Source organism: Tiliqua scincoides, chromosome 6 (genome assembly GCF_035046505.1).
Source record: "Tiliqua scincoides isolate rTilSci1 chromosome 6, rTilSci1.hap2, whole genome shotgun sequence".
NCBI classification, from domain to species: Eukaryota; Metazoa; Chordata; class Lepidosauria; order Squamata; family Scincidae; genus Tiliqua; species Tiliqua scincoides.
Genome location: NC_089826.1, coordinates 34,892,355 through 34,918,177, shown reverse-complemented (window position 1 = coordinate 34,918,177; position 25,823 = coordinate 34,892,355).

Genomic DNA, 25,823 nt, shown 5'->3' with positions numbered 1-25,823 from the left:
ACATATTTGTTTTTGAGATTACTGTGCAGCTCAATTTATCCAGCATCATGTAAAATGAAAAGGATGAATGTAGCTGAATTACATTCTGTCATGAGGTTCCCATGTTGCTTCAGATCTGTACCATGGCCCTACATGACTTTAATCCAGAAATATGTGTTCCAGCAGGCCTTTAAATATATATATATATATATAACATACACTCACAGGGAGCCATTGTGTGCAGGGATCATGTGTTGCAGCTAATGGCACATCTAAGTAATATGATGGTGAAGGAACACTGGAACGGAAGTTAACCTGTACCAAAGTTTACTTGAAAAACGCTCAAGAATGAAAATGGGACTCACTGTGTAACACGTTCATTTCTTAGAGCTAGGAACTCTTATCACTATCAATGCATCACAATGGAGCACTAGGGTAATCCATCAGGAGGAAGAGAGATGGAGAGGAGAGAAACTCCTTAGAAGGAGAAGGGGCAGAGAAAACAGGGGAAACATAGGTCGAAGGCAGAGGCGTACCTAGAAGGGGGCAAGCGGGTCAAATGGCCCAGGCACTGCGCTGGGGGTGCTGCTGCAATGCGCCCTCTGCAATGCAACCCCCTATAAGCCGAGAACTGTGCCAAGAGTGACTTCAGGAGTGCAACCACTCTCGGTGCGGTTTTGCGCTGCTCTGAGGGCCGCCCCTTCCCTCTCATGAAAGGGGAAGAGAGGGGAGTCCTCAGACACGGCCAAGAACTGCATGCCACCCTGAGGTCTGCCCCTCCCCTTGCGTTAAAGGGAAGAATGGGACAGTGCTCGGCTACGGAACCCAGCCACAGCTGGGCACCGCCTCCGCTCTTCTCCCCTTTAACACAAGGGCAGGGGGCAGACCTCAGGGTGGTGAGAAGCAATACACACCTCCTCTGATTTTGAAGGAGACGGGTGCCGTTTCTCAGGCTTTCAAGTGGCCCCAAAACACTCCAATCAGGCAACCTTTCCCCAACTCTGGAGGCCAAGAAAGTGATTTTTTTTAGGGGGTTTGATATCCAAATCATTAAAAGGTGAACCTGAACTAGCTCACCCATTGCTAATCACAAGCAATATACAAGGTTTCTTTTATTTGGCCATTGCAGTGAAATTAGCTTTCTAAAACTGCAGCAGTATCCTTCTGACTAGCAGCAAGAAATTGTCAAAGATTAGTGGGACTGCTACAAACGCAATTTTAGTGCAGTTCATATTTCTAGTCCATTAGCAGATGTCTGATGTTTTGATGTAACTTAACTCATATATATTGCCAGAATGTGTATAGACAAGTAGATAGCAAAATTATATTATCTTACACTTTGCTTTATGGCTTAATTGAACCAGCCTATCATTACCTGCCATCCTATCTTTAGGAAAAGGTGACAAATGTGAATTATAAATGCAAATCCTGCAAATGTATGCTTCTCTGTGTTACAGCCCAGTGTAACCTGTTGGAAATATATTCTGTAGCATGATCTAGTTAGGCTTAGTTATCATGAATTGATGGTCACATATATGGAACACTGATGGTTCATCTGAATGTAGAGATGGAAGAAAACCATTCTTTATGTATCCTAATCCTAGACCGTTCAAGGCCTTGAAAGTAAGAACTAGCACTCTGAATTAACAAAGGTCAAAACTCTTTCAGTTCACTTTGTACAATTATTTTCATGCCTGGAATACAGCCTGCCCTTTCCATTGATATTGTGTCAAAATTTCTGTTGGAATTTTAAAAAACCACAAAAATGCCTAACTGCTCATCCACATGGCAGCACTAATTTTTTAATTACAGTTATAGCCTGTCTTCCTCAAAGGAGATGAGGGTAAGCACATTGCTCTTTTCTCCATTTTATATTCACAATTGTGAAGTAGGTTGACTGAAGGATAGTGACTGACCCAAGGTCACTCAGGAAATTTCTTGGCTCAGCAGGAAACTAAATGCAGGTCTCCCTGCCTTATTAGACAATCTAATCAACACACAACCTGCCCCAAGATGCTCTGTCTAGCCCACTACTCTTTTCCACACCTGTTTCATCCCCCTCTACCTTTCCTAACCAGAGAATTGGAGGAACAGAGGCTGTACCAGGTAAGAGCAGACAGGATTTAGGATTTAGCTGCCTCAGATGTTGGGAGGGCTGAACTGAACCTGGAAGGAGGTAAGTCTTGAGAAAGCTTGATAGTGTCTCCAAGGTGCTTTAAGCAAGGAAAATGAGTGGATACTTGCCTGAGTGCCAACAGACAGAGTGGGGCAGGGTAAGCTAAGAAGAGCCCCACTGGATTATACAGTGGCCAACTAAATGCTTCAGGGAACACACAAGACAACAGACACAACCCGTGTCCTGGTGCCCTCCCCTGCATCTGGCAATCAGAGGCAGCCTACTCTAAAACCAGGAACTTGCACATGCCTACTACGGCTTGAGTTCCAGTTCAGGGGGCTAGTATATTACTGTAATATCACTGTATTACCCTGGGCAGCTTCCAGGGATTTCAGACATGGGGCAGCCCAGAGATGTGGCTGAACTTAGGTTGTCTGTATACAGATAAAAGCCAGGTGGCAGCTCATTAGGGTTCCAAGAGAAACACACTTTGGCTGGGAAAGCTTGGGATAAACAGCCAGGGATAAAAAGTTGGTCCCTGGAGGCTTGAAATGGTATGTTTAATAGGCAGGTGAAAGGTGGGAGAAATTTTAGGGGTGCATAATGAAGCAGCTGGCTTGGCATGAAGAGAAAACTCACTATTATCTGTGCTGACAAAAAGCTTGATCAAGACACAGGGCAGAACAATCAAGTCTGAATGGCAGCCCCCCCCCCCCCCCCCGCAAAATAAAAGAGTGTGATTGGGACAGAGGCAAGACTCCAGAGTCTAACAAAAGAGCTACTGGGTTAGATTAGGGTTTGGATCACAACAATGAAAAAGCTCTGGAGGGGGCACCTTGATTGTATTAAGAGACTCCCAAATTCTAGTTCAGGACTGGGGCAAAAGGCACCCATTTAACTGCCCAGCAAAACAATCAAGGGATAGCATAAACTGGGTGAAGTTTCAGGCAGAGTTTTAACCAGTTTTAACCAGTAGAGCAGTGGTTCTCAAAGTTTTTAGAGGCCCTAGAGCAGTGGTTCTCACATTTAGCACCGGGACCCACTTTTTAGAATGAGAATCTGACAGGACCCACCAGAAGTTATGTCATGACCGGAAGTGACATCATCAAGCAGCAACATTTTTAACAATCTTAGGTTGCAATTGTGATTGGGCCATGGTGCTTCCCCCCCCCCCAGTAGTAGCTTGTTTAACCCTTGATGAACATGGCACAATCTGCCCTGTCAGTTTTGTGTCAGTTTCGCCAACCACCATAAATTGGATCATGGCTCACTGGTGGGTCCCAGACCACAGTTTGAGAACCACTGCAGAGAGGCCAGAAGGCTACTGTCCTTCTCAAGATTCCATTGAGTGTTGTCTTTGGTCAAGGTTTGCATTTGCTTGAACCAAGCTGCCATGGGTGTCCATGCTAAGGGAAACAAGCAAAGGCAAAATTGGGTTGATTGACATCATTTCCCTTCAGATGATACATATTTATTGATGAACTGGGCTGGTGCATGAAGGGCAAAGCAGCTGCTAAGCACAAATATGGGTGCAAAATTTCAGCTATGATTATAGGCTCCTTCTGAAAGGTTTGTTCTGTGCAAAATCACCATGAGCATGCTGTGGTAAAACTAGTGAACGTTGTTTAAAGGCACTTGAATTTATATTGCCAAGTTCTCGTAAACTGAGAAATACGTCAGTAAATTGAAATAATTGAATAGAACGGAGGCTGATTTATAGTTTCTATTAGGTTTTTATGGTGGTTTCAATTAAGTCACTACAAGCAGAAGTTCTGACCAATTCATGGACTTGGAAAGTACCAACCTGTGTTTAAAATATAGCCTTAGAAAATTACACATTACATTTAAAGCCTGCAAATGAAAACAATAAAAGCTCAGAGAGCAGACATATGGGACTGCCTTTCAGAAAACTTGGAACACAAATTTCTGAGCAGGGCAAGGCACTGTCCTATGCAGTCAGCATGCCAGACCAGAGCAGTGAGGGATTTCCCAAGCTGGGGTAGCCCTGTCTTACTGGAAGCTGGTGCTTTCTTTCCCCTTATCTGCCTCTTTGGGGCCAAAGTCAATAGATTGCAGCCTGATCTTGTCTGATCTCAGAAGCTAAGCAGGGTCAGGCCTGGTTAGTACTTGGATGGGAGACTGCCTGGGAATGCCAGGTGCTGTAGGCTTATACCATAGTCTTACGAGACTGAAGGTTGCCAACCACAAGGCAAAAGCAGGCAGAGAGCTCCTCCCTCCCAGTTACATAGAGAATTGCCCAACAACCTAACTAATAATGTGCAGCCAAGGGTCCAGAACAGCAATTTTCAATCTTTTTCACCTCCTGTCATACTGACAAGACACTACAAGACAATTGTCAAGGTACACCATCAGTTTTTTGACAATTGAAAAGACACACCATGTTGTTGGTGGGGGGCTCACACCCCGCAGTGGCCCTATTAACAAATGATTCTCCCGCGAACTCCCACAGAACATCTGCAGACCATCTGCGGCACACCAGTGTGCCATGGCACAGTGGTTGAAAATGGCTGGCCCAGAAGGACTAGGGCATGATTCTTGCTGAGTTCAACCAACCACAGGTAGGTAAAAAGTTAAAAACATAAAAAGTGAGTTTATTAAAAGAAGACATGGGGAAAGAGGTTGGATAATACAAGAAGGAAATTTTTTAAAGCATGCTTGGGAACTGGTGGGGCATTGGCAGTGTCCAGGCATGGATCTTGGCAAAAATATAAGCACCTGATTGCAGGCAAACTTAAAAGCAAAACAATTCCTCAACACATTGAAATTTCACTGTGTTCTAACTGTACATAACCCAGTATCTTCTTGAGGAATCTTCCCCAGGGTCACAGGTGAAAACCTGACCACCCAGAGATGCAGCCCCTGAGGGACCTGCAAACATCTTTGGGCTTGACCTAAAGTAATCTATAGCCCATCCTACTGAATTTCCCCTGCACTGATGCAGCAGGGCCAGCATTGCTTGTGCTGTATCCCACAAGGGGGAATTTTGCAGGTCTCCTTGTGGTAAGGGGACATTTGTCCTCTTGCCCTGGAGAAAGCCCCAACCAAGGCAATGAGTCTACTTGGACCTGCACCTGCTAAATCACTGGTGCAAGTCTGAGTGAACCAGATGGGTCAGATAACAATTGACAATATGGGGGCACCATTGCCTCAGGCCCTCCACCAATTTAAGTTAACACTAACACTGGTCAGAATACTGGTAGACCAACATTGATAAACCAATGATCTAATTCATTAGAACGAAGCCTCATTTGTAAAACAGTAGGTGCCCAGACTCTGTGGTGGCAAGCTTTAGCTGCTACATAGCCTTCTTTAGGTTTTACTCAACATCATGCAGGCAATCCTCCCATCCCCTTCCCACGAATAGATGTGATAGATGGGCACAAAGGCCTGATCTACTGTGTACCTCTTAAAGCATGGGAGAGTTATATGCATTATGTAGGCAAGGACAGTGGTAAGGGATTCCAAATGTGATGCAACATGCAACTGGATGGGAGGATGTAGTGCAGACTGGATCATTCAATGTGGACTGGATCATTCAGTGTTATTCAGTGTGTTCACTAAAAGATCAGTGTTCTTGAAGCAATTTAGATCTGCCCATGTGTCTTGCCACAGCTCCTCCCCACTGAGCCTCCTGCCCACTTAAGGCTGATTAGTTTCCCTTGTTAAACTCACAAGTGCAACAAGCAAAAGTCAGAGTCAAGTCCCAGTCCACAGATTCCAAGTCAGTCAGTCCAATCAGTTAAAGTTGCCAAACCAGAGTCCAGAGGCAATAAACCAAGTCACAGCCCAAGGTCAGATTCCAGGTAAGCCAGTCCAATCAATGAGAGTTGCCAAATCAGAGTCCCGCGGCAATAAGCTGAGTCACAGTCCAAGGTCTGGTCCAACATACACCCCTTCTACACCCCCTAGTTCCTCCAGGTGCTGTTTATATACTTCTAGGCTCACTTTAGCCTCTAGTGGCTGCAGCTGTGCAGCACACCTCCAGCTACCACCTGGACTTTAACCCTGCATTTACTTAGAGTAAGGGGCACTGTGGACACCACACCCTATCTCCTCAGTGATATCTTCCTCGATGTTGCTACACCATAATCAAAAGAAGCTTGGTTTCCATTCAGTGTGAGAATCTTAATCTGAGAATGAAAAACAGACAACAGGGATAGTTCATCTGTTATTAAAGATAATCCCATTATTGTCTGTTTTCAGTTTTATCCACTGAAATGTACTTTAAACAAGACACTGATTTCAGCAAAGTTAACCAGAAAAACACCTTCTATTTGACTGTACCTGTAGTGCTTAACTTTTTATTCAATTGCTGCATTTTCTAAATACAGGTGCCCCACTGTAGTGAGAATAATTTGTGCTCTCTCTTCTGCCAGTGCAAATGAGTTCTGGGGGGTGCGGAGATGAGAGAAAACAGCATCACAAATAGACAATCTTACTGTCTTTTCAGCTTGAATAGCTCTTCAAAGCTGTCTAGTACTTCAAAGGTTTTGTGTTAACAAAGTAACCTTTGAGTTAACAAGTAACCTTTAAAACGTTAAGAAGCTTTGAACTGTAGCCTGCTTCAAGTCTATCAGATTTTTGCTATGAGCCTGGCTCCAGGGACCCAGAGGCCTAGACCAACACAGATCCAGGAGCACAACATGCCCCAAGCCTGCTTGAAGGCAAAGGACCCATAGACTCCTATGGGGAAGATTTCAATGGTTGAGCCATATCAGAAGGCTTGCTACTCTGGCAGCCTGAATGACTACTATTCAGAAATCACTGATAAGTCAACCTCATCAAAGGCCCCAAACAGCCATGTGAACCCCTACCAGAGATATCAAGAATCACAAGTTTATAAAAGGAGATTTGTAGTAGTGGTGCAGGAGTTCAAGGTTCCAATGGTTTGGGAAGGCACCCAAATTTCTAATAGGATGCAATGAATTCTGCTCCTTGCTGAAATAACTTCTGTGTCATGTCACAGGTGACTCTGGTGGCCCAACAGTCCTGCATCCAACTGTACTGACTGATTCAGATCCTGTTCCCTGGATAGGCTGCCACCTCTTAACAACACTGGTGCCCACGCTTTGGTTGGATATTTCCTTACTACCAACTAGGCCACCATAGAGTTTCTACTGAGTATATCTTATTGTAATGTCGTTGGGAAAATAGGCTTTAACCTACCCATTTTCCCAATGACATTATATATATCCACACAATCAATTCAGACAAGTCTATTAGTGGCTACTGGTCATGATGTCATGATGCCCAAGCTACCTCCAGATTCAAAGGTAGCATGCCTTTGAAGACCAGCTGCTTGGAAGCAACAGCAGAGAGGGCTGTTTTTCTAAATATCCCACTTCTGGATTTCCAAGATGTGTCTGTTTGGGCATTGGGAAACAGGGTGCTGGACTAGAGAGACCTTTGGTTTGATCTAGCAAATTTAGATCTTTCAATGCAAAACACCAAAAATTTCCTGAGACCATTGTTGACAGTTTGCCTTAAAAACTGGTGTAAGCAAAGTAGAGAGAGAGAGAGAGAGAGAGAGAGAGAGAGAGAGAGAGAGAGAGAGAGAGAGATTGTGGGTAATCTAGGGTCACCCAGGATTGTTCTCCCAAGCATGTACTCCCTCATTAGGAAGGTACCATGCAAATCAGTCTCAAGCCTTTTGCAGAACTGATTGCTATTGTGACAAGCAGTTGCCTAGCTTCATATTCTGTTTATCCCCAGGCTGGAAGTACCAATCCTCTTGGGACTGAGTTTGATTGGCGCTCATTTCAAACTATTCTTATTCACTTTATTTAGATTTCAAGATGTTGAAAATGTCTTCCTGATTTGAAGCCCAGCCTCCAACTGTACACCTATACAAATAATTGCCAGCATTTCTTTGTGAGATATAAAGTTGTGTTAAAACCAATATTCTATATGCCTGAACAAGCATATATGTCAATATTTGGCTTTTGAATATTAAGGCAATTGTTTTTGCTTTAATATTACATTGTTTTACAAAAAGACACCCTTTCTCTCTTTCCTGCCATCTTGTTCCCAGAGCCTCAGAGGCAGAAGGAACAAAATAATTTGCTTCTTCTTCTTCTTCTTCTTCTTCTTCTTCTTCTTCTTCTTCTTCTTCTTCTTCTTCTTATTATTATTATTATTATTATTATTATTATTATTATTATTGAATGTTATTGGAGGTTTATAGAAACAGTTCACAACCAGTTAAGAGTTTGAATTTTTTTTTTAAAGGTTCTGCATTTTGCTGGATTTTGTCTTTTGTTGAAGGGGACGTAAGAGGGCTGGGGGAGTGGCCACTGTCTGCCAGCACTAGCAAGTTGGCTTTTGGGGTGGGGCAGTGGGCAGAATGGGAGAGGGGAGGAATTGGAGATGTGTCGGTATGGGGAAAGGGGAGGGAGGAGAAAGTAGATGGGGAGAGGGAGCTACAGGGTAGGGAGGCTGTGGGAGGGTGTGGATCTGGTGGCAATGGCATGTGCTGGATCCTATCCACTCTTTCTTGACCCGCCTTGCCCCCTTTCTCTCCTTGGACATGCACCAGCAAAATCTGAAGAGATCCACTGCAGAGCAGGAGGCTTATGGAGGGATAAGGTAACATTTTCCTCTTCCAAAGCCTCCCAACCTGCCCCCCCTCCACTGGATACAGCGTGTGCTTTTTTGGCAGGGCTGTAGCAGGGGTGGGTGGGAAGGATAGGATTGGGCTGTTAACATCAAAGGCCAGCCCAACCAGTCTCTTTATCATCCCTTTGGGTTCCAAAGGGAGCCCAAGCAAGTCAGGTAACAATGTATGCTTGAAAGAATAATGTGCATTAATATACAGAAGAGGTAATGCATTGGCAAAATAAAACTTAGAAACAGATAGACTTCACTGGGACATGTTTTGGGGCATGCCTGTCCAGTTCTTTGTCCATCAGTGAAATCTAAATGGCATGAGCCTTCTTGGGGGGGGGGGGGTATATAACTATATGCAAATTTTAGAAGACTCCTGAGCTTACTTCTGATACAAAAACTTTCTTCTCCCCCTATTCACTGAAACAACTACTTTTCATTACACAGGTTGTTTTCCCATCCAGATCTAGCTTTGCCATTCTCTCAGCTATGCAAGACTATATGAGCATCCCTGGGCACTGTTTTGAATGGATGGGGGAAGGAGGAAAGAAAGCAAAATGACAACTGCTACAGGCCTGGAGCCCAGGCTTTTCCAGTTGGATTGGTAACATGAGAACTGTAAAAGATTGTTGATTCCTCGAGGTTTCAATATACTTCCAGTACCAAACCACTATGTGGTATCTGTGTGTGGCTGGGCCATAATAATCCCTGAAGTTTCAGGTTTTTTTTAATTGTTCAAAGAGGTCAACTTAAGCAAGCCATTGACCACCACAATTTTGACAGCCTTTCAAAGTTACGTTCATTGTGTGCATTCAACAGTGCTTTGTCGTCCCGTCCCCCCCCAGTACAGTACAGATTTCTGTACAGATTTCTGTACTGAAACCAGTACAGATTTCTAGTGGCATTAATCAGTCTCTGACCAGAGCAAATGTGCAGCCCCCAGTTCTGGACTGATCATTTTGCCAGGAAAAGTGCACATTTAGTTCATGTTTTTCATATGGATTTCCTCCCCTTTGAACATGAATGCTATTTTCTTATATTCTCTGTAAGTAGATTTACCATTATTTGTGCATTACGCAGTAGCCCCCAATAAAGACACAGGCAAGGGCATATGGTACAAAGAGCTACTTTATTAACTATTTAAATACACTTAAGATTGCAACAGGGCCTAACAAATAAGTCATGTGGGTTCTACATGGGGGTAACGGAGCTGCCCGTCTACTTTCCTCTATAACAACTTGGGCAACCACACCCGACTCTGGGCAGCATGAGTACAAGCCTGTGTTAGAAATTTTAGGGGTTAACCTAACTTCTCTCAGAGGAGGAACATTAGGAAAAAACATGACTCGTGTTTTCTGTTAAAAACAAGGTAGAAAATGTCAAGATGACCTGCAGAGAAAAACATGTGTGTCATAGCATTCCCAAAAAGAACATTCCAAGGTGTTGTGAAATCAAAGTGCAAGCCAGAACTTCTCCATACATAGATAACGGATTTCCCAGTGAGGGCTAGAACCATGCACCAGTATGCCAAATAAGGAGAGGGAAGTGACATGAATATCACATGGGTCACTTGTTTTTCATTGAGTACAAGTATAGGAGTTTTGGGTGTGGTTCGGGGAAGAAATCAAAGATCCACCATGGGGTAACTTAAAACCTGTATCCATCCAAATCTATTCTTAATCTGTAAATAGCATGTAAATAAATTTTCTATATGCTTATAAAGAAGTCTATGTCTGCTTAGCAATTTGACCCAGAGACCAAGTCCCAGAAATCTCTCTATCAGTTGGCTGACCCAGATGGGACTCTGGTTGTTCTCTGCTAAGCAGTTAGGAAAAAACAAGCAACTTAAATTGGAAAAGACATGGGATACAGGTTCTCCCTGTACATGATGATTTCTCCCCTGATTGCACATGATGTCTAATGGTGTGAGTGGTGCAAGCAGGTAAGTATGTGAAAGTGTTGTCTAAGTGTCTGTCTGTCTGGTCGACCAGTGGAGCTGCAGTGCAGTTGTTGCAGTGGAGCTGCAGTGGAGTTGCTGCAGTGGAGTTGCTGCATGAGGGTGTGGACCTCAAAGTAAGTACAGGGTACAGAAGTACAGTAATGTACAAGGTACCTACCACAAGGAAGAAAGAGTACAATAGGAGCAGGTGTCCTTGTCCTGGGTACCTTGTCCTTGGTATCTTAAGTAAACCTTGTTGGGTAAATAAGGGCCCTTGGGGACAAGTGTGTATATCCCCGGTGACTGTCTGGGTAAGACAGGTTCCAGTTCTGGGTGGCCAGAACTGCGGTGAAACAGGTAAAAACAAACAAAACAAAACAAAAAAAAACATTGTCTAGACCCTTGTGTGTGGTAGACATACCTGTGGGAAAGTTAGTAAGCAATCTTTAATTAGTGCTCACTGTCCTTTTAGAGACAGAGAAAGAGTTTAAATTTGTAAATATTAGAGTGACTCAAGCAGTTTCTGTAGTTAAAAATTCGCTTTAGCAGCATAGCAACTTGGCAGTTCTCCTAAAAATAGTCAGTGAATCTGCTTCCTGTCTAAGGCTGTGTTGTTTTAAGCTAAAGTGAGTTAATAGTTTTAACAGAGCTGTGTGCTTTTATGTGCTGGTTTAAAAAGAATATGGGCCAAAGTAAGAATTTAGGAGGAGTGAATACGAGGAAAGTTAAGAAAAAAATTAAAAGGACACTGTGCCCATTGTTGATTCAACAATGAGATCTAACAGAAGTTAGTACCTGAAGTAGTAAGGCTGTCATGGCATGAAGAGAAGAGAGGTAAGATTGTATTGTAAGTGCTTTCAGTGTTGGAAACCTCAGAATGGAGGGAAGTCTGAAGTAAGTATGAAATGTTTAATTCTTTTGCATGTACATTAGAGCTGTAAATTATAAGCATGTGTAATGTGGAATATGCTATTTATAAGTGCAGATATGTATAGAGTGAGTAATGTGTTTGGATTGTTTGAAGTCCATGGACATGTGTGAAGTGTGAGAATGAGAGTGATAAAGTAAATATAATATATGCTATAGTATTATGAAGTGCTCTTTGTCAAAGTTCTTCCCTCACAGGAATTGCTAATTGTTATGCAAACGTTAGTAAGCGTCACTTCCAAAGTGACTGTGAACTTAAGTAATGAACTCATTATGATTTTGACTCTATGCTGCCTGTTTATTTCATGTTTCTGTGTTTCATGTTGTCTATCACATGTGTCTTATCTCCTATTGTCTAAATAGGGTATGTAAACTTCTTTAATTCCTCTAGTTGCAATTAGTGCTTCTAGTTGACTGGTGAAGTCAGCTAACGGCGGTGATTTTGTTTACAGTGGAGTGAAGTCACTCCAGTTTTCAGCCTGGCCAGGCGAGGGAAATCTGAGTTTCCCTAGTTTATACATGTTTTTAGGACTTTAAAAAGTCACTTTCTTTACAGTTTCCTTTACAGTTTCCTTAAAACTTTCCTGAGTTTTTTCAGTTTAAATGTAGAAAGAAAAAGTTTTCCTGCTTGTGCTCTTAGCAAGAGTTAAGCTAAGATTGTCTGTCTAGGTGTTCACCAGTTGTTTGGCAACTTCCCAGACTGGTTGCGTAAGCTCCCTGTTGCAGCTATTTTTAACTGTGATCTGCTCGGTTCGAGTAAGAATTTTTCCTTTCTGCGCAGTCATGTGTAAAAAAAAAAAAATTGAAAAGATTTTACTTGCAAGTAAAATAATGCGTGAAATGATTGTTTTAAAGGCTGCACCTCAAGGTACTAGTCCACAAAGAGGATTTTGGTAGCTTGCTGAACGGCAAGGCAAGATTCTGAACTTATGTTCCCAATAAACAATGAACCAACATGGCAAAAGGATTTTTACTTGTTGAGTACCTGAGTTGCAAGAAGTTGTAAGAGCAGCAGTTGATGGAGTGTCTGAAACCCTTGAGGACAAAGTCTTCCCTCAGTAGAGCTAAAAGCAAGTTGCAAAGCTATCCCCTTGGTTTCCCCTTCCCATTGGAGGTCTACAGTTGCATTCCACTCTGGTAGGTTCCTGGCAGTCTACGGAAGTGCCACCTTGTCACCTTCTGTGAGTTGTAGGTTCCTTGCAGCTAGGAATGCAAGCCCTTCTGTGTTGTTAGGTTACTTTGGGTCAAGCTTTGCAATGCTGCTAAGCCTAAACCGTACATATTCATGACACCCTTCTCTGCTGACTGAACCTGAATGAATCTCATAGTTGTTTGCAGTGCTGCAGTAAGATCTGTCTTGTTTTCACCCTGGAACGCAGACTGTTGTAGCCCCTGCCTGCTTTGCAAGTGGCTGTATCTCTTCTGGCTTTCCTACAACCGTGATCTTGGGTAGGAAGTGTCAGTGTTACTTAGCTATGTTGCTGGGTGGGTGATGGTGCTAGTTTCCTTTCATCCTATGCTAGATACATCTTTGTACCTAGCCTAGTTACTGATAGGATTTAGAGCTGCAGTGCATGCCAGTGAGTCTGTATTCTAGGAGAGCCTGATGTGCAATTGCACACCTCTTTGCAGTGAAGTATCCACATTTTGATGGAAAAAATGCTAGTCCCCTAAAGTTAGTTAGCTTGGCTAGCTCAGCTGATGTTTCTCAGTTCCAACCTCTGCCCTGTTATTTCTGTGCCAGAACTGTCCCCTCATACCCCGGTCCTCAAACCTAGATTTTTCTACAGCGTCACTGTCATGGGCGCAGCAGCAGCCAGAGCTGTGGTCGCAGATTGCTAGCAAGTTCTTATAGATGGCTTTTGCTGTAAAGCAAGGTGAAGCCTTCAGCAGCAAGGTGAAGCCAGCCACCAGCAGTGCGATTGATGCAATATTGTACAAGTGGGCTGTACAGTAATATGCCTGAGTGTGCAGAAACTTGGAATGACATAGGAATCCAAAATCTCACCAGGATCCCTGCAAGGAGCAGGTAGCCCCAAAAGTGACCCCCACCAAAAAGAGGTTGAGGAGTCCCACCAGTAGATTCTGGACTGGGACCAGCATCGCACATGCCCAGCTGTCCAGAGACCCTTGTAGCTCCAAAGCCCTTTCTTAGCATAGGGAGGAGGTGGAAGCGAGGAGACCTCTAGAACGCCTTTGTGCTCTAGAGACCCTGAATCAATCCTTTCAGAGCGTGTGTCTAATTCCATGGCAGCTTCTTTTCTAGCTGCATTCCGAACCTGAGTTCTGTACCCAGTCCCCAAAGACAGTCCTATTTCCTTTCTTATCCCCTGAAATTTTTATCCCTTGATTTCTAGGCTGTGTCTCTGTTGTGTGTATCCTTGTCAAATCAGCCCCACATCTAGTCTCTGCCAGTTGCTCAGGTTCTGATTTCAGAAGGGGTGAATTAATTTGTGTGCATTTAAATAAGAAAGCTAATGTTGCAAAATGCAAGGCTCAAATAGTTTGTATGTTTAGTTACTACTATGGCAACCTTCAGTCTTGAAAGACTATGATATCTCATTCTGAAGGGTGGTTCTAAAACAGTGTCTAGTGTGACCAAGAAGCCAATTCGGGAGTGGCTGTCCCTTTCACACTAGGAGCAAGTGTAGTCTGTCCTTGGTCTGTCTCCCTGACTATAGGTCTTCCTTCTTTGTCTCTTTGCCTCAGTCTGTTGGCAAGGTGTCTCTTCAAACTGGGAAAGACCATGCTGGGTAGCCTGTCTCCAAGCGGGCCACTTGGAGGCCAGGGTTTCCCATGTATTAAGGTCTATTCCTAAAGTTTTAAATCCCTTTTGCAATTTCTGTCAAAAGTTACCTTTGTGTTAAAAGTACACAACAGTATAAATATGTGTTAACAGTGTCTGTGTAAGCTAACTACAGGAAATTTTTTAAAGCACATTCAAATTGTGAATTGAAATAATAATTGGAAAGGTGATAATCTCTTGAAGAAAAATTTCCTTGCTATGCTACTTTATTGTCATCTTAAAGTTCAAATTGTAACCCCTTCCAGTTCTCTTCTGGTACCGGAGTGGCCTATTCTATTAGTGTGCCACTGTGCTGTTATGTTGTTTATGATGCTGCCATCAGAAGGACGCTTCTGCTGGCAGTATAAAGTTGATTAAGTATTACATGAAGTAATTAATTTTGCTGTGATTTGCCATTTGGCATATGTGTGTTTTCGTTAGTATTTTCTTTTATTATCTACCATGTATAATAACATGCTTATCAAGTATATGTAAAAGAAGGTTAAAGAAAATTTGCAAATGCAGGAGCAAGGTGATTTAAGTGAATAATTTTTAAAATAATGGAAAAATAATAACCTCAACGTGCCAAAGTCAAACAAGCAGCACTATGCATTCACAAAGTACAAAAAGAATAAGTTTTGGTGAGTTTGTTTTAATTTGTATGTTTTATTTCTTATAAGTTCATTTTGTATGCTCGCAATAACAGATGCTTGAATGTAAAACAAAGTTTTATGATCTAAGTTCTGTGCTGAAGTTCTAGGAAATAAGCCAAAAGTTTCTAAGAAGTTGACCAAGATCATTCAAAGAAAAGAAAAAAAAAATGAGTTCCTTTTCATTTCAAGGTTTAAACTGAAGCCTGCAAAGCCAGCCATATGGAAAAGAGTGAAATGTTTTCAGTTTTTGATATCTTGTTAGAGTATTCTTTTTCAGGTAAACCAAGTGCTTATGTTTGAGGAAATAATCATAAAGCGTGGGAGCTATCCATTTGGAATGAACTACTACCTGCACACAAGGGAAAAAAATAAAATGGACTTTGTGACTTTGTTTGGAAAGAAGAATTACTAAAACAGTTAATGTCCTATGGAGCATTACTCTGAACTTTGCTAACGGACTATTTCAAAACATGGACTTTTCCAAATGATTTCTTAATGGACTCTTTCTTTAATGATTATAACTGTGTTTATATTTTGTTGTGATGTGATGTTCTGCGAAATGTTTTTTACTGTTCCAACATTTTTCACATTTCATATTTCATAATTGTTCATTATGTTAATTTGTATTATGTTTTGCAATGTTGTTGTTTTCTTATTGATGGATGAATGTGTAAGAGTTAAGTTATATGAGGAATGCCTAAAGTGTAACCAAATTGTTATTGTTTAATTTTAATCAATCAAAAGAGCAATAAAAGGAAAATAAGCTAAGAAGACATAAACATAGTTAACCTATTGCACACCTATTACACCTAGTTAGAGGTAATGAAATCCAAAGACACTGCAAGTCTGGGTAAATGTAAGTAAAAGGGGAAGCGTGTTTCCCTATTTCCCAGAGAGAAGTGTTTTGCAGGACATTCCTTATTGGTTGAGTGTGAGTAAAGTAATTAAGGTCTAGCCGTAGTAAGACATAACTAGTATAACCTAAGTTTTAAAAGGTTAAGCTATACAAAGGTATGAATTTCTTTTCATAAAGTCCTATAAGGTTTTTTTCTAAAGTTAGTAAACACAGAGTATCTCTACAAAAGTTTCATATAGCTTTAGTTAGGTACACTATTCACAAATAAAGTGGTCTGTCCTTAGTATTATTTAAAGTTAAAAGAATGGATTTGCAAAGTCTAAAGTACTTCTTTTACAGAATATTACTCTTTTAAAGAGTTGTATAGTGTGCATTTGAGCATTGTGTCGGCCATAAAATAAGCTAGCTTCTAACTGAGGCACTGATCTAAGACAACTTATGTCTAAAGAGACTTAGGTTGGCTTGGATAACAAGGCCTTTGAAGTAAGTAGCCATGGATGCGCAGCATTAGGTAACACGGATGCTCGTTGCATGAGCAAAATCTGCATTGTGTAACAAATGTAGAAGTACTACTAAATCAAGTGTTAAAATTACATATTGATTCACTAAGGATATTGCACTTTATGCAAGGAAACATGTGTTTAAACACATATCTCAGTTACTGCTATCAATAGCAGCTTTGCATGTTACAAGAGACTTCCTAAAAGTTGCGTTGTATTCTTTAAGCTACACCACTGATATAGCAACTCTCTTTCTTGCTATAGTTTCTGTCATCATGACAGGTTCTCTTTCATAGTTAGTCTCCCAAGTATCAAGAATGTACCTTTCCAAGGCAATGCAAGACACTAGAGTTAGTAAGGCTTCAATGCCAAAGAGTTAAGGTGTACTTAGGAAAGTGTAGTTAAAACTCATTGTTTTAGTTAAATATACATACAGCTGCATACAAAAGCCTAGCAAAGGAGTTCAACCAAACACGTATGTCCCTAAATCAGTAGTATAAAAGTGTGACCAAGATAAACACCGAGATGTTTATTTTGGTCAAGAAAAAAACGAAGGATTGTTAGAAATTTTAGGGGTTAACCTAACTTCTCTCAGAGGAGGAACATTAGGAAAAAACATGACTCGTGTTTTCTGTTAAAAACAAGGTAGAAAATGTCAAGATGACCTGCAGAGAAAAACATGTGTGTCATAGCATTCCCAAAAAGAACATTCCAAGGTGTTGTGAAATCAAAGTGCAAGCCAGAACTTCTCCATACATAGATAACGGATTTCCCAGTGAGGGCTAGAACCATGCACCAGTATGCCAAATAAGGAGAGGGAAGTGACATGAATATCACATGGGTCACTTGTTTTTCATTGAGTACAAGTATAGGAGTTTTGGGTGTGGTTCGGGGAAGAAATCAAAGATCCACCATGGGGTAACTTAAAACCTGTATCCATCCAAATCTATTCTTAATCTGTAAATAGCATGTAAATAAATTTTCTATATGCTTATAAAGAAGTCTATGTCTGCTTAGCAATTTGACCCAGAGACCAAGTCCCAGAAATCTCTCTATCACCTGCCACCCCCTTCATTGTCAACCCGAAGGGCCAGGGTGGCAGGCTAGCTCAGGCCACCCGAGCAAACCCGCAATGCGCCTTTGCCACCAGGCCGAGGTTCATCCAGCCTGCGTCACCCAGCCGGGAATGCCAGCATGACCAAGCGTGGAGCCCACCTGGCCCTTGCCACCTTGCGGTGTACACCGAGATGACCTTACCTACCCAAAACCCGCACGACATCTGCCTAAAGTGACCAACAAGACCTATGGAAACCTCAATTCTGCCCCGAAATCCATTCCAGGGTAGGCAAAAAAGCCTACCAACCAACGTGCCAATTAGGCTGATGGCAAAAAATTCCTATCCAGCCCCAGTTGGCAACCAGCTAGTCTCAGACTGCCAAAGGGTGGGCAGGTGGGGGATCGCTGCCTGGTCCCAACTGAACAGGCTCCCCCATGCAGCTTACACGTTGCCCCAATCCAATTAGCCCCCAGCCAATAGGCTGCGGGGCTGGCCCCTCCTATGCCTTGTGCAGGGGCAGGGCAAATGCCGGTGGCACGTTAATTCACATGCCACCAGAAATATATAACTATTATGATTTTTTTTTTGTCTTATAGCTCCATACCACAGGAAATATTGTGGATCTACTTTGTAGTCTGCATTGAATCTCATTGCACCTGCATGCTGTTGTCAGTGAAACCATTTCTCTCTAAATCCTTTCTAGAGCTTTGAAGCGTCTTTATTATTGTAGTTCATTTTCACAACACTAATGACCTTTTCATTGATAGAGTCTGAAGCTTGAAAGCTTAAAAAGAAAGAAAAGGCATAATATAATTTCACTTTGGCCCCAAATTTCCTACTGTGTAAGTGGAATGGAAAGCACTTCAGATCACATGAGAGCAGGAGGTGTGTCTGTGTGACTGTCACTTATTCCCCTGATGGATAGCCCTCTCCATAGCCTTCAGAAAGTGGCTTCAGATTCCTTGGATACTCTTGAAACGCCTTCTGCTCAGGCAGTAGGATATTTGTACCCAAATCACAGAGTGCCATCATCCTCAACTATTGCATTCTTTCCGATGTATCCGTATAGGTTTTTGTATGAATAACGTATTATCTTTTAGAAATATTATTTCAATAGTATTGCAGACCAGCCCATTCTCATTTTAAGTTTTGTGACTAAAGAGTAATTTTAACCCACCCTATAGGATCACAAACAAACATAAAAGAGAATTGCCCCTCTAATTGTAAATTGTAAATAAAAATCCATAACAATAAGACAGACAACATTGTAGCAACCCTCAATCCCGATATCACTCAAGGGAGTGGCAACAGGATACAGGTGTGTACTTGCTGAGGCATTTGGTGGGCCACTGAAAGATACAGGAAGCTGGACTCGGTGGGCCCTTGGCGGGGCTCTTATGTTCTTACTATCTGCTTTTATAGTTTGTTATATTGACACTTGGCAAAAATATCAAAAATATCACTTGGCAATTTAACAACATTTATTTCCAGGGCTAGCTCAAGACCGCTGAGGTTTTGAAGCAGTATATCAAATGGTTGGTTGGCAACCTTCAGTCTCGAAAGCCTATGGTATAAGCCTACAGCACCCGGTATTCCAAGGTGGTCTCCCATCCAAGTACTAATGAAGCCTGACCCTCCTTAGCTTCCAAGATCAGACGAGATCGGGCATGTGCAGGGTAACAGTTGCTGTGTATATCAAATGCTGCCCCCCCTGACCTGGTGATAAGCCAACCTCTACTGCTCCCATCCCCTAGACTGGGAGAGAAAGAGGGGGACAAGAGTACAGGAGGTAGTGCAGAGGAGAGATGAGTTGTGAACTGCTAATGCTATTCCAAACTTCCACCTCACCTCTGTTCCTCTTCCAGTCCAGGGAGAAGGAGAAAGAGTAGAGGAGGTAAGTGGACATCCTCTGCTAATCTGCTGCCTGAGGTCACTGGCTCAGTCCACCTCACAAATGCGGCTGCCCTGTTAATTTCCCACTTTGTACTATGTAATGCAGATCATATTCTGCAGCTCTGAGTAACAATGAAATGTATGGACAGCAGTATTTAGGAGCACAAATACAACACGACATAGCACATTAGCTGCTGGGGCACCATAACAACTGTACTGTATCTGTTGGCAACTTTTGATTGCAAAACCACAAAGGGTAAGTATTCAGGTCTTAACTGGATAAAAGAAATGACTCTCATATCAATGCCATTTTGTGGGTATCCTCATTGCACCTGCATACGTTTGGTATTCAGTTCCTTTTCTTATAGATGCCTTGAAATTTTTTCTCCTTGGAGGGGGGGGGGAATGAGCAATTGGTTATTCAAAGGACAGAGACAGGGAAAATCTGAAAGGAAGTCCCATGGGCCTGCCTTAAAACGGAGCCAAATTTGTTGTTAAGGTTGGGATTTGACTCATGAGTTAAAAATGTTTCACTCTATTATAATCGTAAAATAAAAGCATGACTTAATACATGGAAATTGTGATTTTATGTGAAAATATAATTCCAGTGAAAAATAACCCAGTGGTGTTCTTGGGGGGATGCTAAGTTTTGAAAGGTGTCTCAATACACCCTGTATTGAGACACCTTGTATCCCACTCCCCCTCAGCATCAGAGTCATTCTGAGCGTCAAGGAGGCATCGCCTCTGCGTTGCTCTCGCTGCTTGGAATGACTAGCGGTGAGGGGGAAGGACAACTTACAGGGGGCATTGAGATGCCTTGCTAAACTTAGCACTTTGCTCCCCCCCCCCGGGAATGCCATTGCAACAACTATATAAAAGCCTGTCCCGCCCCCATCTGTCTCTGTAAACTTGACATAGGACAGATCTTGTAAATTCTTTCACTTTGTTACTTTTCCTGATTTCTCAAGTTCTCACATCTGCTTCCCTTTATCTTAACTTCTTTCTTATTTTTATTTTATTTCTTATTTTCCCCTTCGATTTTTATAATTATCACCTATAAAACTTAAGAAGCCTTCTAGGTCATTGCTAATGTACAATAAGGAGTACACCACCAGGGAAATTGGAGCAAGTTTTTATCATTCATTAGACAGATTTAGGATTGAGGTTGCAAGCCTGAGTGCTCCTGATATAAATGTATTGAAGAAAACCAAATGAGGAAAAAGTTTATGGAACCTTCTGCAAACATTCAAAGAAGCCCACATGATGGGCAGCAGAATTTGAAGATCTAGTGGTGATGAATTAAAATAGTGTTGTTACATATTAACACATTATTACAGGTTGAGTCTCATTATTCATGAGGGTTCCATTCCCAGAACTCAGTGAATGACAAAAATTGCACTATAGCTTATCAATTTAAAAAACAAAGTCCCTTTTCTCAGGTGATTTAAAAATAGCCTTGTTGACTTTCATAATGTTAAGATAGAGTCATTAAGATGACAATCCAATAAACAGTCTCTCTCCAGGCCCTTAGAAAGGATTATCTTTCTTTCATGTGTTCAGGGGGAAGGGAGGGGGTCGCTTGGAGAGAGAATGATTGATGGGTTATCAGCTGGCTGCCCTCTCTCTAACTATTGCAAAGGACTGTTTTCCTTTAATTTAAAGGGCACTTCTCATCATGTTGAGATAAAAATCTCTACAACAGTAAGAAAAGCATTTTAAAGGGATGCATATTTCCCCTTCTCCAGGGATCAACACTTTCCTTCTCATTTGCAGTGGCCATTCGTGTTGAGTCAAATCCGTGTATAAAAATCCGTGCATAACAAGGTAGGACCTGTATTAAGAACACAAAAACAGTCTTGCTGGATGGGGCTAAGGACCCATCTAGATCAGCTTCCTGTATCTCACAGTGGCCAGATGCCTGAGGGTGTGTTCCCCGAGGCATCTCACCAGATACCTCAGGGAACATACAAGACATGGCTTGTAACCTGTGATGGACTTTTCCTCCATAAATCAGTCCAACCTCCTTTTAAAGACATCTACGCCAGGTGCAATCACAGCATCCTGTGTCAAGGAGTTCCCCCGATTAATTATTTCTCTTTATATTCTGCTCTGACCTTGTTCTAATGCACGACTTCCTCCTTCTTTCAAATGGGTCCATATGTCAATGGCAGAGTACATGCTTTGCATGCAGAAGATCCCAGGTGCAATCCTTGGAATCTTCTAGTAGGGCTGCCTGTCAGTGTAGATAATACCAGGCTAGATGAACCTAGGCTGGGATAATACCAGGCTAGATGAACCACTGTCTGATTAAGGATTAGGCAATTTCACTTGAGGTCCAACAATCATCCTCTTCACATGCAGAGCTCGTTGTAAGTGAATTGGGGAAAGTCCTATCTGTGGTGTAGTAGCTTGATACAAATGTCTGAGTTGCACCTCCAATAATCACTAGACTCTAACGTTTATCTATCTAGAATTATGTATTCCAATTGTATATTCTGGTGCCCTTCTGGGGGAAAAGCCACTCTGGGTGCTCTTCAGAGTGAAAAGTGGGATACTAGTTGAATATATAAATACATAATATATTCAAAATGGACAACAACATTTATCTGGAGAAAGGTGGTAAGTGTTTTCCATGTGATTCTCTTTGATCACTTGATTCTCCAATGATCTTCTATACTGTCAAACGCAGTGCATTTTGCTAGAAAAATTAATTGCATGAACAAACCTTAGTGCAATTTTGATGAACAAATGTTTTCACTTCTTCATGAGGCAACCCTTACATAGGGTGTTAGGTGAGTTATGTAGAGTGTTGTGCCCTCCTTTCAGTGACTGAAAGATCAATTAAAGATCAATTAAATCAATTAAAGACCTAGAATCAATTAAAGATCAATTAAATCAAGATTAAAGATTGATAAGTCACCAGGCCCTGATGGCGTCCACCCTAGTGTTATTAAGGAATTGAAGAATGAAGTTGCTGATCTCTTGACTAAAATATGCAACTTGTCCCTCAAAAAGGCCACAGTACCAGAGGATTGGAGGATAGCAAATGTCACGCCGATCTTTAAAAAGGGAAAGAAGGAGGACCCAGGAAACTATAGGCCAGCCAGCCTAACATCTATACTGAGTAAGATGATGGAATGCCTCATCAAAGATAGAATCCCAAAACACACAGACGAACAGGCCTTGCTGAGGAAGAATCAGCAAGGCTTCTGAAGGGTAAGTCTTGCCTCACAAACCTTATAGAATTCTTTGAAAAGGTCAACAGGCATGTGGATGCGGGAGAACCCGTGGACATTATATATCTGGACTTTCAGAAGGCGTTGGACACGGTCCCTCACCAAAGGCTACTGAAAAAACTCCACAGTCAGGGAATTAGAGGGCAGGTCCTCTCCTGGATTGAGACCTGGTTGAAGACCAGGAAACAGAGAGTGGGTGTCAATGGGCAATTTTCACAATGGAGAGAGGTGAAAAGTGGTGTGCCCCAAGGATCTGTCCTGGGACTGGTGCTCTTCAACCTCTTCATAAATGACCGGGAGACAGGGTTGAGCAGTGAGGTGGCAAAGTTTGCAGACAACACCAAAGTGGTGAAGACCAGAAGTGATTGTGAGGAGCTCCAGAAGGATCTCTCCAAACTGGCAGAATGGGCAGCAAAATGGCAGATGCATTTCAATGTCAGTAAGTGTAAAGTCATACACATTGGGGCAAAAAATCAAAACTTCATGTATATGCTAATAGGTTCTGAGCTGTCTGTGACAGATCAGGAGAGAGATCTTGGGATGGTGGTAGACAAGTTGATGAAAGTGTCGACCCAATGTGCGGCGGCAGTAAAGAAGGCCAATTCTATGCTTGGGATCATTAGAAAAGGTATTGAGAACAAAATAGCTAATATTATAATGCCGTTGTACAAATCTATGGTAAGGCCACACCTGGAGTATTGTGTCCAGTTCTAGTTGCCGCATCTCAAAAAGGACATAGTGGAAATGGAAAAGCTGCAAAAGAGGGCAACTAAGATGATTACTGGGCTGGGGCACCTTCCTTATGAGGAAAGGCTATGGCGTTTGGGCCTCTTCAGCCTAGAAAAGAGACGCCTGAGGGGGGACATGATTGAGACATACAAAAGTGGATAGAGAGATGCTCTGTACACTCTCACATAACACCAGAACCAGGGGACATCCACTAAAGTTGCGTGTTGGGAGAGTTAGGACAGACAAAAGAAAATATTTCTTTACTCAGCATGTGGTTGGTCTGGATGTGGTGATGGCATCTGACCTGGACGCCTTTAAAAGGGGATTGGACAAGTTTCTGGAGGAAAAATTCATTACGGGTTACAAGCCATGATGCGTATGTGCAACCTCCTGATTTTAGAAATGTGCTATGTCAGAATGCCAGATGCAAGGGAAGGCACCAGGATGCTGGTCTCTTGTTATCTGGTGTGCTCCCTGGGGCATTTGGTGGACCGCTGTGAGATACAGGAAGCTGGACTAGATTGGCCTATGGCCTGATCCAGTGGGGCTGTTCTTATGTTAGAACCGGCAGCTAGAGTGTAACACCATGACTTATTTTCTGGACAATGAGAATAGATGGGATCACATTCAGCCAGGTGTGTGACTACTGCACCAACTACCTGTTGTCTTCTGGGACCGACTGAAGGTGCTGCTCAGATCTTTAAAGCTCTTCATGGCCTGAGACATACATATCACAGAGCATGCATCTTTTTGTGTGAACCTGCTTGTTGGTAAGAGCATAATCAAAGACCTGATCGATGTTCGCAGCCCTACTATATTTTATTTGGCAATGCTCTGTAGCCCTATAGATTCATCAGAAGCTTCTTCTTCAGTGCTTATTTGAATATTTTTTTACTCAAATCTCTTTGTAATGAAGCCCATGATGCCTGGTGTTTGTCCCCCCTCCCCGATATCTTCCTTAGAGTGTACGGGAGATTTTAAAGCCCTAAAAACAGTTCACGATTGAAAATGTGGTACATCCTTAATTACACAGGAGCACTTCACACATGTAAACAGCTTAATTATAACTTTTTATTTTAGCTGACATTTTCAGACATGGGATAATGCATGGTCTGTTTCAAGAGCCAGGTTTACAAGTGTGCATTTCATTAGCGATGCCACTTTCTGGGTCTCTTGGCTAACACAGCAGCTTGCACAGATTTAACATGTACACAGTGATAGGACAACAAAGAAGCATCGAGTTAAGTGACAATGTCACAAAGGGAGGGATCAGAAAGAATTGGATTTGTATCACCATTAAAACACAAAATGCTGCAGAGCATACACAAAAAATGTTATCAGTCTGGTACCCACATTCTGAAAAGGAATGTCTTGTTATTTCAAAGCAGCCTGACTTCTGCTTCTAACAGGTAAATCTTATTTGGTTAAGTGAGATATTTCAGAAAGAGTAATAGAATCAACACCACCTACAAAAAATTCTGTTGATATACAAACATACTATTCTAAGTAAAACATTTCTTTAAGTAAAGTGCTTCTGATAGACATCAGTTGTGTTTATAAAGCATATTCTTTGTAATTGAAAATGTTAAAAAGCAGAGAGCATGTGATTGTTATAAATAATTGTGATTTTTCTTGAAGATGTTATTTTGCACAGGGACGCTCTGTGATGTTCAATGCCAGTAAGGCACAGAATGTCATGTGACCCAGAGAAGTGATGTAACACTTCTGGATCACTAGGGCTCTCTGAACATGACTAGAACCCTGTTCTGGTCACATGCAGAACCTTTCTGAGGCCTGCAGAGGCTGCACATGGCCTCTGAGGGCTTCAGAAAGCCCCCAAGAGGTGTTTTAAAAGCACTTACGGTTTTTGTGAAAAACCAGAAGTGCTTTTAAAACACCTGGGGGGGGGGGCTTTCTGAAGTTTCCAGAGGCCATGTGCAATCTCTGCAGGCCTCAGAACACTTCCAGTCACATCTGGGAGTTCAGGACCAGGTGGTCTGGGAGCTCAGGTGAGGCTCTACCTCACCTGCCTCCAATGATCACACGTCCCTGGTATTGCAGTCTTCAGGCCTTCCAAATTCTCCAGGTCTTGGAAAAGTTTGGTTTCCTTTGGAACTTGCCTGCATGCACCATGACAAGTCAGCTGTGTAGATTAGTGGACTGGTAGGAAACTGACATGGAGTGAATTAATTCTTTCAGCTTCAATAAGACTTGATACAAGGTGTGGATTAAAACTGAAGCACTTTTTTTTTTCTAATTGGTGCCAATAATCAAGGCATGTAAACCCCACAGTGGTTGCTATTTCAAGACATTCCTTCTCAGGCTCTCTGAGAGGAATTTTATCAGGGGGTACAAAGTTTCTTTTGGGCCCCTTTACAAAGGGGGAGGGGTGAAACAGAACAGGGGAGGGTGGTGATGGGTGAGTAGAATAGGGGCAGGGAGGGGCGAAACAGGGTGGGGGGAAGGTAAACCAGCTGGCAAAGTCTTTGGAGCCGAGGAATACCAACCCATGTGGCATCAGCAGTGTCC